The sequence below is a fragment of the Trichomycterus rosablanca genome, chromosome 23 (genome assembly GCF_030014385.1).
Source record: "Trichomycterus rosablanca isolate fTriRos1 chromosome 23, fTriRos1.hap1, whole genome shotgun sequence".
Lineage (NCBI taxonomy): Eukaryota > Metazoa > Chordata > Actinopteri > Siluriformes > Trichomycteridae > Trichomycterus > Trichomycterus rosablanca.
The window spans coordinates 18,069,466-18,084,226 of record NC_086010.1 but is presented as its reverse complement, the minus strand read 5'-3'; positions in this window follow the sequence as shown (position 1 = coordinate 18,084,226).

The following is a 14,761-nucleotide window of genomic DNA, read 5'->3' as shown; positions in this document are numbered from 1 at the left end:
CGGCCACATGGGCTCTGGAGTACTTCGGAAAACTGTTGTCATTCAACAGAGTCCACCGCTGCATCAAGTCAACACCACTTAAAACTCAAAGAGAAAGTAGGACGTCAATCCTACCCCCACCTAAACTCAGCGACAGGAAAATGTTTGTAAATGTTTGTTATATTTGTGGTAAATACACAGATCAGGCATAACATTATGACCACCTTCTTGTTCCCACACTCACTGTCCATTGTATCAGCTCCACTTACCATATAGAAGCACTTTGTAGTTCAACAATTACTGTCTGTAGTCCATCTGTTTCTCTACATGCTTTTTAACCTGCTTTCATGCTGTTCTTCAATGGTCAGGACCCCAACAGAGCAGGTATTATTTAGGTGGTGGATGATTCTCAGCACTGCAGTGACACTGACATGGTGGTGGTGTGTTAGTGTGTGTTGTGCTGGTCGAGTTTTTAAATACCGTGTCCACTCACTGTCCACTCTATTAGACACTCCTTCCTAGTTGGTCCACCTTGTAGATGTAAAGTCAGAGACGATCGCTCATCTATTGCTGCTGTTTGAGTCGGTCATCTTGTAGACCTTCATCATTGGTCAAGGGACGCTGCCCACGGGGCGCTGTTGGCTGGATGTTTTTGGTTGGTGGACTATTCTCAGTCCAGCAGTGACAGTGAGGTGTTTAAAAACTCCAGCAGCGCTGCTGTGTCTGATCCACTCATACCAGCACAACACACACTAACACACCACCTAAATAATACCTGCTCTGAGGTGGTCCTGACCATTGAAGAACAGCATGAAAGGGGGTAACAAAGCATGTAGAGAAATAGATGGACTACAGTCAGTAATTGTAGAACTACAAAGTGCTCCTATATGGTAAGTGGAACACTTTCTCTTGAATATAAGTGCAGTTGTACTTTTGGAGCCCTGATTTTTGGTTTTTCTTCACGTATGATGATGGCGTACAGGGGCGGGTGAAAACGTAACTGACAGCTGGTAAACATGATAAACGTTCTGTTGCACAGGCCGAGATGAAACGATAACGCTGTAAAGAACAAAGCTGTTGTTTATATCACAGCAGATTGGAGATGTGCTAATCCGGGCTGTGTGGTCAGCACAGAGCGAGCGTTTGGTGTGTGTCCTCACCCCTAATAACCGTCGGTGTGTAAGTCCGGGTCTGGAAAGCACTTCTCTGGCAGACGCGCTCTCACATAGCAGGAAGATGACAATAACAGATTAAAATATCTGGTTCTCACAGCGGAACCCGTTCACGCGCTGCTCTGAGAGGAAATCGGCTCGGAGGATGGGTGCTAATCTGTCAGAGATCGTTTCAATGCGGCGCCAATCCGTCACAGAGCGGCACACGCGCTCACACATTTCATAACGTACTTACATTGTAAACGTCTTGATTGGCAGAAAAGCCGTTCCACCCTCTTTGTGTGTGTTTTTTAAGTTTTTAAGTTAGACTTCCTTTAAAGTGCCGGGGGAACGAACATGAGGACACTAGAACAGTAGAACTCCGCACCCACTTCACCAACTATTCTTTATACACTTTTATTTTTCCTTTTTACTCTTAATGTACAGCTTAGACGATTCAGCAGGTTGTAGGTTCAAGTTAAAAGGCCACACCGCCCTTACAGAGACAGTCTGGTACAGAGGGCTTCCACTTCAGGGCAGTCGTAGCTCAAGAGTTAAGATAGCGGACCAGTAATCGACCAGGTCACTGATTCAACCCTCATGGCAGGTCACACAGTATAAAATCCACATGGTACCAGAAGTTCACCCAGTGCTGCTCCAACAGTGGCTGTAACAAAACGTAAAATGCCAACTATGCCACCTAAGAGTGCCGCGCAAGCACACAGACAGTAAAACAGATGCAGGCTTACGGCAAGGCTGGTCAATCTTTATACCAACCAGGCAAGGCAACTGATCTCAGGGGTTTAAAGACAAAGACTAACTGGGACTGGGAACCTCACAGCAAGAAGGTCCTGGGTTCGACTCCCAGATGGAATGGTCCGGGTCCTTTCTGTGTTCTCCTTGTGTCTATGGGTTTCCTTCGGGTGCTCCGGTTCCCTCCCACAGTCGAACTGAAGATACAAAATTGTCCAACTTTACATGATAGTAATTACCTGCCCTGTCATAAATGTAACCAAAATGTGTAAAACATGACTATAAAGTCCTATTAAATAAATAAATAAACTAAATGATTGAACAGGTTTGCTTGTGCTTGGTTGGTATGCAAACCTGCAGCCTCACTGAGCCTTTGAGAATAAGCCTGGACACCCATGATAATTAAAAAATAATAATCAAAAACAATCAACCAACCAATCAAACAAAAAAGCAGGAAAAGAAGCACCTAGATTAATAATTGGGGAGAAAACGATATTCAATGATAAGCATCGTATTACCCGCTGATGCCAACATGTGCCCACTTCTGCTGGACAGACCAGACCAGACCAGACGGAGGTTCATCTCAGGAGAAACGTTCAGACTCTCGTTCTGACCAGCAGTGCAGATTCTGCAACCCGAGCATTAGCTAATAACCCCGGCCTGGCACTGAACCCAGTGTGGTAAGTGTGAGCGAGTGAAATGCTGCTTGGTGCTAGTAGGAAATGCGACTGTGTGTTGAAACGGTGCACGCTTTCATCACCGCCCGACTCCGGGGTGTCGAAACGGATCAGATATCAGAGCGCAGGTTACAGCGCGTCTCACTCGAACCCGGTCAGCTTCTTATCCTAATGAGCTCCGTTCTGCACCTCGTGGTTTCACCTGCCCGATCGGCGAGGGCGTGATCGCTGCTCCTCCACACAGACGCTGAGCTTTAGTGTTTTCTACAAGTGGACTCTGAAGATAAGAAAAGGTCACGTCAGGTCACGTCAGGGCACATCAGGTCACGTCATGAAGTTATGTCCATGTTTACTAGTGTCAAAATTATTGTAACCATAAATCTATGTGTTAATTAAAGCTTTTTTTGATTAAAAACTGCAAAGCAGCACGTAGGTAAAGTTCATTATATATACAATTAATACTCAAAAGTATTGGGACGCCCCTTCTAATTTCTGAATTCATGTGTTTCAGCCACAGCGATTGCTAACAGGTGTAATAAATCATTTATATAACAGAAAATACATGCTTCCAACTTTGCAGCAACAGTTTAGGGAAGGCCCCTTCCTGTTCCAGCATGACTGTACCCCCTATGCTTGATTTAAAGAAACTCCAGTGACCTGCACCAAGCCCTGGTGAGCCCCTCAACCCTACTCAACAGCTCTGGAATGAACCGGAACATTGACTGAGGCTTTCTCTTTATTGACATCAGTGCAGTTTTGACTGAATGGGCACAAATTCCCACATACGTTCTTCAAAGTCTTGTGAGGAGTGAATGTTGTTCTAGCTGAATCGGCTTTAGAAAGGAAAATATATGCTTCTAACTTTGCAGCACCAGTTTAGGGAAGGGTCTTTCCTATTCCAGCATGAGTGAGCTCTATAAAGACATGAAGAAAAGCTCGATTTAAAGAAACTCCAGCGGCCTCAGATCCACTGAACAGCTCTGGAATGAACCGGAACGTCAACTGAGACTTTCTAGACTGACATCAGTACCAGAGACAAACATCTTGTGACAAACCTGGTCGCTCTGTTTCAATGCTATTTGATTTAGAATGGGACATCCAACAAGCTCGGCAGCAGGTGTCCAAATACTTTTGACCATAAAGTGTATAATGATACGTTAAGGCCTGACATTTTTCTAAAGGATATCGGCCCCTGTTAAGGATTTATATTTATTTATTTGTTTAACATGTGTGTCATTTTATGGCAAGACAGGTATTATGTTTGTGTCTGCTTATTTAATCTTTATTCTTGTCTTTATATTTTGGGACCATTTTATATTTTCATTTTTATTTTTGAGGCTGTGACGTAGGTTAAGACTGTGTGTTAAGGCATGTGTACTTGTGAGAAAACTTGGTCACTCATTTACTACTTGATCTGAAATGGGACGTCCAACAAGCTTGTCATCAGGTGTCCAAATACTTCTGGCGACTACTGTGTGCCTCCCCCAGTATAAAGACGGTAGATGGATTTGAGTTGATGCTGTACAGTACAAGAAGCCTCCTGCAGGGTTTGCAGCGGCGGCAGCAGCACATGCGAATAACCGCTCTGTGCATGTTTGTGAAGTGAGGCGAGCGAGCCGAAGCTCCGTCGCCGTTCTTTGTTTATTTAATAAATGATGGAGGCAGTAAAGCAATCACCTAAAATAACACTTCCTGACAGGCTGTAATTCAGGAACAGAACTGCACCATCGCAGCCAGAACTAAGGCGTCCGGCGTCTTAAAGAAATATTGCTGGACTTCCCATATTTGATCTGAACTGGGACGTCCAATAAGCTCGGCATCAGGTGTCCAACTACTTTTGAATATAAGGTGTATAATGATACGTTAAGGCCTGACATTTTTCTAAAGGATATCGACCCATGTTAAGGATTTATTTATTTATTTATTTGTATTTTAACACCATGTTTAACACTTGTGTCATTTTATGGCAAGACAGGAATCATGTTTGTGTCTGCTTATTTTATCCTTATCCTTGTCTTTATCTTTATATTTTGGGTTGTTTTATATTCTTATATTCTTGTGTTGTCTTAGGATTCCAGGCATGTTAAATGTAAGTCTCTGTTCCAGTCAGAGTTTACCCAGTGACTCCAGTATCGTCTCCCATAGACCACTTCTGTCCTGTGCTTAATGTGCTACAGATGTGCTGGATATTTCAGCCTTAAAAATACAAATCCTGCTTTAATACTTAATAAGCAAACTGGCTTGATGCTGATTTTCCACAGATTTAACATTAAGCGTCCTGAATTGAAGCCTTCGAGGTCCGTCGTCCATATTAAACCGAGAAAAAAGCCAAAAACGACGTCTGGAGCGCGTCTGTAGGTTTACGTTCTGCCTACGTCACCTCAGACACGCCTGGTTCCCTTCTGTCTTTAAGCGTCCTACAGTCTACAGTAAATCACCGTGATGTCACGGGACGGCCGGCGTTCCAGACAAACCCGTCCTTTGTTCCCAGTGAAGCATCCGTCTCACCTGCAACCAGAGCGGAGCTGGAACGCTGCCACGGCTGTACTTGTACTTGGCGTCGGCCCCTGAGTTCTGGCGAGAGGAGGAGGAGGAGGAGGAGGAGGCCCCTCACGAAGATTTGAGGGCCTCCTGGGATTAAGGCTGCTTTTCTTTACACAACATTGGCGAGGATAAGACGACTGCGCAGGCTACTCTTCCACCGCCATCCCGTCCAACCCAAAAACAAATCCTCCACAGAAATGACTCAACCAAGTGGTAGAGCTGACCATTAAAATACCACAATCTGAGGTTCACACTGGTCTGCACTACACAGAACGTGTGCTGATAAACGGTTCAGCTTAACTAACTGACCGAGATGGACATTAAATAAAAACAAAGCGAGAACAGAACCCGACTTGATGATCTCCACTAAAACAATTAGATTTGAATGTTGGACGGCGGAGCATCATGGATTTTACTGAGTTGCAAATGAGGCGGCACGACGGTCACTCTGAGGGAACGACATAAAAGCTTCCAGCCCTCCATCAAACGCCGTTTTAAACCCCAGATCTTATCAGGTGTTAAAAGGGAGCCGAGAAGAAAAGCCAGGGTCGTGTTCCCGCTCTCAGCTCTGAAACGTTAACCCGCGGGGGATGAAAGGCAGGATGTTACGGGTTTTACCGCCGTGCACGACGTCTCCTGGTCGAGTCTTCCGGTTCTGACCGCTTTATTACAAACGCACGTCCCAATATAAAGCCGACGCCCCGGGGGTTCCTGTCTGTTCAAGTTCAGAGCGCGGCACAGATGCTCCAATCGCAGGAGGCTGTAACGTAAAACCCCTCGAGGGAGCGTCGAGCGCGAGAGGAGCCGCCGCCCGGTTTAGACTTATACTGAGGCGGGAGGAAGTTGTAAATTAATCCCAGTCTGGGAAGCTTCAGACCAGGAACCAGGCGCGTCTCACAGAGGAAGTGAAGATCAATCCGTCATGATCAATCAGTTCACCTCACTTGCATGTCTTTGGACTGTGGGAGGAAACCGGAGCACCCAGAGGAAACCCACACAGACACAGGGAGAACATGCGAACTACACACGCGCTCTGGGCACTTGGGTGGCACAATAGGATGATATCATCAACAGGCTGTGTCTGAGGGTGGATGGGTGAGGCTCTGTGATGGGTTGGCGTCCGGTCCGTGATGTGTTCTGCTGGAAATGGACCCAGCACGACCCTGACCAGGATGAACGGACCAGGATGAAACGACACGTATTTACTCATCCTGGTTTTGGTCACGGTGCGTGTAAAGCCCTTCAAAGGGCGGCCAATCTATCTAGTGGCATGTTTTTGGGAGGTGGAAAAAGAGCCGAGCACTTCTAGGAAACGTACGCAGGCATGAAGAGAACATGCCAAACTCCAGAGACAAACTGGATGTGAGGATTGAAGTGTATTTAAGCCCTGTTGTTCATCCCTACATGCACCTAGTTTATGATTTTGCCGAGGACGAGCTGACGCTGAAATTTACTCTCGACTGTTTTTCCTCATTTTTATTTAAAGCCACCGCCGGTCAAGGCCGGTAACACTCGGTAAATTTAGGTTGCTGGAAAACAATCCACAAGTTGCCCAGATACACAGCTGGTGGGCTGGAAACAAAAACATGGCACGGCCTTCCGCCGACTCCACCGAGAGGGTGGAATATGGGGGGAGTGATGCCACGTCGTCGATGATTCCGATATGTGGGTCAAAGAGGGATCGTGCGGTTTCCTGAACTTACGCTGGAGAAATCCAGTCTGCACTGGGAATGTCTGAAGCATTTACAAACTCACAGTACCCGAGTACATGACTGGGGGGAAGGGGGCACATAAAGCTTAGCGTGACCTTCTGTTTGGGAAACCAACACCACCATTTTTTATCAGGTGATAAAAAGCGACCACAGACTGGACATGTGATGCCTGGAAAGGGGGTGACAGGGTGCTCAAGGGTCCAACAGTGGCAGCCTTTCAGTAATGGGGTTTGAACCAGTGACACATAGATTACTAGTCCAGTATCTTAACCACTAAGCTACGACTGCCCTACAATGTGGAATATGGATGCCAGTAATAGGAACACATGATTTTGTCCAAAGAATTTAGTTTAATGTCATTTTTTTAATCAGTTTACTTCAGTTAATGGTGAGAATTCAGATTAGATGGAGATAATTGGGCCCAGATAACGAACCACGATAATTTCAACCATCTTTACCCATCTTTACCAGGGGTGCAAATACTTCTGGAGCTGTTGTAGTCTGACAGCAAGTTGTTTTCTGTCTCACACCTCAGTGGTTGGTGAGACTGGATTAATAACTCAGTTCAGGAACGGTGGTGCAACAGGCAGACAAACCAGGAACAAACATGTTTTGGGATTAAGGGGGAAGGGTGAGGTGCGGTGGGGTGAAAGCAGCCCTGTCTGTCGCCCATGCAAATGACCAGACCACCCATGTCCAGCTGTTTAATTCAAACTCTATAACACACGTCAGAATCAGGAGCACAAAGAGAAGAAGGTTCATTCAGAAGAAGATCACAAAACAACGACGATACCGACCATACCACCGTCCCGGAATCCGGGCAGAGATTTATCAGCTAATGTAGCAACCCAGAGCGCGTGATGTGCGATTGGTCTCAGATCCGCCAATAGCAGGATGGAGTTAAGAAGCTCCAATCAGAGTTAGATGGTTTGGAACAAAGGAACGATGCCTCGCAGGGTGCGGATTCAATTCACCCGCCACGTTTGCACATTTCCCAGCACACTTCCCCAAATAACGGCGCCGGCTTTGTTCTAAAATCATGTCATTAGCGGATTAAGCTGCTGCTTTCACATGCTAACAGGCGTCCCATCGGATGAGCGCTCACGTTCAATCGATGCCCGGTACACTCCCGGCATGGGGGCAGATTGAGCTCCTAAATTCCTTAACATGCTTGGTGTGAGTGACTGGAAATCTCCGAAACGTTAGGAAAGATTCATATCGATCAGATGCTATAAGTCACGGGTACTAATGGTGGCATTTTTTGGGCATAAAAGGGGAGAATAAAATGTAAAAAAGAGAGACAGAGAGAGACAGAGCGAGGGAGGGTGTGGTGGAGGGGGGTGTCCATGTTCACAGGCTGGTGATTAGCGTGACATATTTAGCGCGCTGTGATGAGTGGGCATGCTCTTTTTAATTGACGAGCTCAGTCTGGGATGCTATTTTGGTGCATTTCGAGGAACGCGCGGGCAGGGGTGGGCACATTGTTGAATTAAATAAATACTGCCCTCCTACCCCCCCGCCACTTCCATGCCTTTATTCAGTTTACAAGTGCAGTAACTTATAATGTTATTTATACATGTGCAATACTGCTACACTTCTTTATATACTTTATATATAATAAAAAATAATAAAAAATAATAACAATAAATACTAATGATAAAAATTAAAATAAATAATAATAGTAAAAATAATAACAATAAATAGTAAGTAATGATAATGATAAAAAATAATAAATAATAATAAAAAATAACAATAAATAATAAATAATGATTAAAATAATAATAATAAAATAATAAGTAATAAATAATAATAAAAAATAATAATAATGATAAAAAGAATGATAATTAATCATAAATGAATAAATGTGAATATTTATTATAAATATATTATATAACATCATATATAAATCATATATCATAGTACAAATAATATTATTATTATACTTTGATATTTTAATATTATAAATATAAATGTATTATTATAAAAATTATTAATAACACTATCATATTATATATTTATAATAAATATTAAAATGTATTTATTTTTGATTATTTATAATTATTATTTATTATTATAATTTATTATATTTATTCAATTATATTATTATTTATAATTTTTTATCATTGTTTATTATTATTATTTATTATATTTATTTTATCATATTATATTATTATTCTTTTTTCTCTGAATAAATGTAATGCAATTAAAGGTTCTTTTTGTGAAATAAGTTTCATATTTGGCTTTAAAATGCATGAATTGTATTTCTGATTTCTGTGTGGAGTTTTGCATGTTCTCCCTGCATCCAAGTGGGTTTCCTCCGGGAGCTCCAGTTTCCTCCTACAAGTCCAAAGATGTGCAGTCAGGTTAAGTGGAGCTACACTGGTGTGTGTGTATGTGTGTGTGTGCCCTGTGATGGACTGGCGAGAAGTCCGGGGTGTTTACTGCCTTTCACACAATGAATCAGACCCACTGCGTCCCTGACCAGGATAAAGTCGTGGTGAAACGGACAATGAATGAATAAAATGTGCTTTATTAGAAATCTCCTGGATCGACCGCATCCATGTGTGCAGGTTTGAACCTCCGTTGTTCTAACAGAGAACAATAGAGCAGCTCTGCAGCGTGTGATTAAGGTGGTGTGTAGGTGTGCTCCTCACCGAGCTCTCCTCGGGGAGCGCTGATAGTAATGCTAGACCCCCTCCGGACCCCCGGCGTGACAGAGGTGACACACAAACACCTCGTTCTGCCCTGAGCACTGGCACATCTGTCACCAGAACCTGCCCGAGCTCTCTAATTAAAGCGGAATTATCAGCGGACGTGTGTGATTACAGTCGGCTCCTGGACGTTATGATCACCGGCTGCGTTATTGCTCGGCGTTTTATCTGTTTTGACAAAGTGCGGGTTCGAGCCCGGCGCTCTCCACGCTGAAGGTAAACTCATCCGTCATCGTCGTGTCCTGAGCCGGAGTCACACCTTCATAACCCTGCAGAACCTGGATTCCTTCACATACATTCACTATACGGACGAAAGTATTGGGACACCCCGTCTAATTTTGATTACTAGTCCAGTGATAGCTCAGTGGTTAAGGTACTGGACTAGTAAACAGAAGGTTGCCAGTTCAAGCCCGCCACCACCAAGTTGCCACTGTTGGGTCCCTGAGCAAGGCCCTTAACCCTCAATTGCTCATTGTGTTCCGCTCACTGTGTAAGTCGCTTTGGATAAAAGCGTCTGCTAAATTCTGAAAATGTAAATGTAAATGTACTAGTCCAGTGCCTTAACCACTAGGCTGTTGTGTGTAATAACACTGCGTATGTTGTGTGAACCAAATGTTCCAGTTGAAGTTCCTGCAGGGAAAACGCGCTAACCAGAGCGCGGCGAATCCATCCAGAAGCATCACGGTACCTTCCTTGGGGTAGAGTTGATATTTTGCGGTGGAAAAAAGCCCGTGGAGACGAGTAAACACGGCGAGCGTCTAGAAATGGAATCTGTGATGGTTGTAAAGAACAGAAGGCTGGAGGGCGGGGTCGCCCCAGGAACGCTCGCACGCTTTTACTCCTGCCGACTGTGGAAACTTCAAAGGGCTCCTTGAATGGGGAAGGCAGTGAAGGAATGGGTTTTGTTTATACCCCCTTGTCCCCCCTGAATTTGATTCGGAGAGGTTGGGGTCGAATTCCTGATGTTTGAGGCCTCGCGCGCGACACCTCGCCAAGTACTCAGAGCCCAGATGAGCTTCTGCGCTAACGGCTACGAGGCCGAGGGGATTATCGCCGTCGTATATCACGGGCGCAGGAAGAGCAGAAAACCTGTCACCGCGCGAACAGAGCCCCCGAAAAACCCTGGCAGAGCCTCCTGGCAGAGGGTCAAAGACTGGAGGAGGACGAGGGGGGCTGGTTCCTTACTCCTGCCAAACACTCGGGTCCGAAGTACAGCACATAAAATAACTAATCTGCTCCATTATTCTGTATTTACGGCAGGATTTACGGCCTCGCTTATGGCACATCGGACGCTGTACAGTAGATGGAATTGCTCTAAATCAGCAGGACAAAAGTCCATGGGTGGAGGGACGACTTTTTTGGCTTTTTTTCTCATACACAAGATCAGCGAAAAGGAAATCACACACCACGCTCACAAATCCACAAGTCCACAAATCCCACCGTTTTCATCAAGTGGACACAATAAAGACGAGCGAGAAGCTAAAGATGAAATTCCACTCATGGAAAGTGCATGTAAACAAGGACTCCCGAGCTTCCTAATATGCAAAACTCAGTCATATCAAATCAGGTCCTGCGAGCAAGTATGAAAGACTATTCAAATGTTTTCACCTCTGCTCTATAGCAGGGCTTTACATCCAACTGCACACGTGCTGGATCCAGCCGTTGTGCCCATTTTACTGGCCCTTTAAACCATACACACCAGCTAACATTTACTATGTTATTCCTGATTGCCACACATCATCCGTATGTCATTACAGACTTACCTAATATCTATAGGAAAGCAGAAATACCAAGTACAAGTACCAAGATCTACATGGACACTGAGGACAACATTTAAAATTTATCATGGACCATGGACGGGGTTCAAACCATACTGCCATCAGTTTAAACACCAACAACAGCTATAATCACGTAATGCACAGTACAGTAAAACACTACAGTAGTCATGCCCATTATTTAGCTCTCAAAAGCATGTCAGTATGTCAGTAGGTCATACATATTACATAAATACCAAACATACAAAGTGTTCGGGATTCATTCTTCCCTTAAGCGCGGCTGTTGTTGGATGATCTGCCCTGCATTGGATGCACCCATTTTTTTCCAGGTTGAACCAAACCCGCTGCAACTTTGACCAGGATGAAGTGCTTAATTTAATTCTCAGTTAAACAGCCTCCGTGGATGAGACAGGACACCCGCACTCATGGGAAAAGAAATAAAATACCTACAAATATAAGTGAATAAAAGTAAAAGTTTTGCTCTATGTCCAGTGCCGTGGAACCTCACACCCTCCACTTGGCCTGCCTTTGTTAATACAGAGCAAGGAAGGGCAGTGGAAGCTCAGAGGTTAAAGTGCTGCACTAGTAAGGTTGCCGGTTCAAGGCCCACCACCGCTAAGTTGCAACTGTTGGGCCCAAATTGCCCAAATCGTGTTTAGCCGGCGTCCTGCCCTACAGCACACGCTAGTCTGTTCAGTCTGTGAGCAGCGATTCACAGGTTCACACCTCCCAGCTAACAGGTTAGATCGTCTAACGCTCGGCGTCAACACGCAGAAGTGGTCTGAATGATCGCACTTCCCAAACAGAGTGGTAGCCTAGTGGGTTGTGACCCTTTTTTTTTTTTATCATGACCCACCCAAGGTGGCAATCTGGTCCCACTGTGGTTTACAAGATGTAACGTGAAGCACAATGGGGCATTCGTGTACAAATTCATTTTGTGTTTGTTAAAATTTGTTTATTTAATTATTATTATTTCTCTACGACCCATTTTTTTCTTCTTCTAAACAAGCTAGGATATGCAGAAGAAACATTCCACTGTACTGTACACGTGTAGATGCATTTATGACAAATAAAGTCGTTCTATCTGCCCGAGATTATTGTCATATATTATCAGGTATCATATACCTTAAAACAACCTAGACGTCATACGTCAACGTGACAAACCTAAACTTAAAACCCTGCCTGGACATGGTTGAGATGTTTCTGCAACAGTCTTTATTATTATGGACATGTAATCAGTGAGTACTCAGATTTTCATCAGGTTTTGTATCAGTGCACTTCAGCCTGAGCTGTGAAAGGTAGTCGTGAGTAAACACACGACGACACGGGGAGTAAAACACTCGAACCTAAACAAATCCTCAGACTTTAGACTTCTGGACTTGGTACTGCATGGATCGGTGTTAGGTTCTGTCATGTTTACTCGAGTGTTCAGCCTTATCACAACAAATTACATAACACAGAGACACAAAAAGTGTAGAAAACATACTACTACTACTAATATTAATATTAATAAAGATAAGATTTGGTCTTTTATTTGTTTATTAGGATTTTTTTGTCATGTTTTACACTTTGGTTCCATTCATGACAGAAACGGTAGTTACTCATTACACAAGATTCATCAGTTCAAGTTTTAATATCAAACACAGTCATGGACAATTTTGTATCTCCAATTCACCTCACTTGCACGTCTTTGGACTGTTGGAGGAAACCGGAGCTCCCAGAGGAAACCCACACAGACACGGGAGAACATGAAAATTCCACACAGAAAGGACCCGGACCTTTCCAGCTGGGAATCAAACCCAGGACCTTCTTGCTGTGAGGCGACTGTGCCGTAATTATTGCATAAACTCAGAACAGCTTTGATTTAAAGTGTTAAGTAAATAACATATGCCTGTAAATCTTCACTTATGTAGGCAAAAGTATGTGGACACCCAGTCTAATTATAGAGGTAAAGTGTTACTCCTTTCTGTGTGGGTTTCCTCCGGGCGCTCCGGTTTCCCACAAGTCTAAAGACGTGCAGTCAGGCCAACTGGAGCTACTAAAATTACCCTAAGTGAGTCGGATCTACAGGTATCAGAATGATCCTGATCTAAATCAGATCCTGACCTTCAAAAGCTGTTTGAAGTCTGACAGTACTATGAGATTGAGATCATTTAAGACATCAGTCGGTCCTGCATCATTTTCAGCGGGTATAAAACATCACTGGATGGGATGGAACTCTGTCTACTGTACAAAACTCTTTACTATACATGCATGAGGACCATGTCGTGCCATGTAGTCTTAAGGTGGGGTAGTGGGGGGGCATCCAGAGAGGGGGTTAGTATAAAAAAATCTCTGCGGCATAATTATGTTCATTTATACAGAATTTAAACATCTTTCATATTCGAGACAGGCATCATAACCCTAGATTTAATTAAAATGCATGTTTTTAGACTATAAACTCGTCTTTTAGTCGTCTGTGTGTGCCAAAAAACACGAGACATCCATCAGCTGCTTGCAGTCAGAATGTTCCAGCACAACGGAGACAAAGGTCGACATGTGTTTCAGAATTACACAAGCGGGTTCTGCTGCTTATGTAACGTTATATAAAAAAAAAGGAAAACAGGAGAAGGAGAAGGAGAAGGTCTCTACACCGACCAGAGATTATATCATTAACTCAGATTTCTGTGCACCGCACTTATCAGAAGAGCCGACGGGGTAAAAAAAACTAAAGTACTGAGAGAAGTTAAAGAACTGAACGCAGCCGGGCTCCGTCTGGCCCCGGACGGCGTCTGTGTGAACTATATCGGCTCATTGTGTCTGATTAGTCACGCCGACTGACACCGGGTGGTCCTCACGACGGCTGTGACATTCCTGAGCGGGGTTACACGTGGGTCTCCCCTTCACCGGCGTGAGCAAGCGCTATTATACTCGCAGGTGTGCTAACGAGACGTTCTAAAGAGTCTGCAGATGTTGCAGATCATCCAGAATTAAGATGAAATATTGAAATATGTTAAAAACACCTTTATTATCTGATTATTCTTTTTTCATTTCATTTTATTTCATTTTTGTATTTATTTGTCTGATCCTGTCCACTAATCCACCCTGCAGGTTCCAAAATCCTACTGTAGTGCAAGTACACCAGCAACAACCTATTAACCACCTGGGATGCTACACCAACCACCTAACAATCAATTAGGCAATAACCTAAATCATACCACAGCAGACTCCCAACCACCCCGAATACTACCCAACCCCAACTAGCAACCACCAAAGGAACAATTTACAGCAACAACCAATTAACACTAACTGTAATATCACGGCAGCTCTATAGCAACAACCTGCCAACCACCTAGCAACCACCTGGCACACTGTAGCCAACACCTGGACTATCACACCTCAAAATGTAATAGGATGTCATAGTAACCAAAAATAAACACTTGGCAACACCATAGCAACTCCTTAAAATACTCACCTTAA